Source organism: Coptis chinensis, chromosome 9, assembly GCF_015680905.1.
Source record: "Coptis chinensis isolate HL-2020 chromosome 9, ASM1568090v1, whole genome shotgun sequence".
NCBI lineage: Eukaryota > Viridiplantae > Streptophyta > Magnoliopsida > Ranunculales > Ranunculaceae > Coptis > Coptis chinensis.
The window spans coordinates 20,795,139-20,796,819 of NC_141464.1; positions in this window are offsets into that span (position 1 = coordinate 20,795,139).

Sequence of the window (1,681 nt, forward strand, 5' to 3'; positions counted from 1 at the left end):
TTTCAGATATGAGACAGTTCAGACCTACACCATGAATAAGTTTTGTGCTAAACCCACATTCTTATCTTTTCCATTCCTTCCTTCTAAAACTTACCCATATCCCATGTATCTTCCACAACCATCCATTTTCTCAAGATCATTCACTTGGCCACACTTTCGTTAGAGGAAAAAGAAGAAACTGCATGCTCGATTAGGTTTTAGGTCCATCAGATTTTGCTCCCATTCCACTAAGCTGCGCCATAGGAAATCTTGGTGCCTAATTTTGTTTGCGGGTGCATTCTGATCAGCTCCCAAATGTGAATTTTATTACCCTTACATTACTGCATTACATCCCTTCTTAAGCATAATGAGAAGACAACTCATAGCTTTTATTGTCTTTTTCAGGTTACAGAGCCATTCAGACCACTTATTATAAAAGCCACATCTTAACACCAAAAGGAGCCTTATTTACGCTTATTATGAAGACTTGAAGTTGCTATGAAAAAGTGCTAAAAAAGTCAAAGTCAAAGTCAAAGGTCAAGGACACAAATCCAGAGAACTGAAAGTCACGTCCTTAACTAAGAAGACTAGAGATGGATGGCCTTGATACAAAAAAAGATTTGCTCAAAACATAGCTTGATCAAGAAGATATGCAAAAGCAAAAGAAAAATCAAAAAGTAAAAGCATAAAGGAACCATGGTGAGGTGTCTTGATTGTAGAGGGAGAGGGCAAATCAGACTTTTGTAAAAGTAGGGGTATAAGAACCAAAAAGTAGGAGGAGAGAATACACCTAGACTTATTCTAGTGTCATGTAGGAGTAGTGTATAATTTATTTTTCAAGTCATTTACATTCAAGTTTGTTTTACTTTTTGTCATTCAATTTAATCCTTTTTTTTCAAGTTCATGTTTCAATCATTCAATCAAGCTATTTCTTTCAAGTTTATGTTTCCATTTTTAATCAAACAAGTTTTCTTTCATCAATCAAGTTGTTCATTCAGTACAAGTTGAGTCCATAAAAACAAGTCCTAAAAGCTAAGAATACTACCTTTTCTCCTTTACAACTCTCATTCAATCCAAGTTCTAAACAATTTATGGTGAACCTCAATCAAATAATCTTTGAAACACTTACCAATACTACTTCAAATGGTGCCGCCGTCATGGATTGAAAGAACATGGACTCTTGGTTGAGCTCTAAGGAGGGAAGCACCAGTCTATCCCTTTCATTTCTTGTTCTTTAAATTTTTTGTTAATATATTTCGTTATTTTTCAATACTAATATGTTTTATTTCAAATCCAGGTTCGAATTTCAACTGCTGGAGAGGAGCTGAAGCTGCTGCCGGAAGACGAACTAACTTGGCCAAAACCGGTGGGGCGACCACCCGCGTGACCACACGGCCGCCGACGTGTGACGGCCCAAGCACCTCAGGACACTCCGCTGCCATTTTTTCATAGTTTGATCGATTTTTTCGTGTGATTGTAACTAAAGATCCGGATTTTGTAATAGAGTAGTATAAATTAGTGGACTTTGTTGTGATAGATAGAGATTAAAAAAAAAAAAAAAAAAAAAAAAAAAAATGAAAAAAATAGAAAAAAATGAGTTTTTGTTAGTTATGTAGATTAGTATGAGTTGAGCACTTGGTTGAAGTTGTGCAACTTACCAAGGATTTGAGTTTTCATTGCCTTTGGAAGTTCAAGTGTCCAA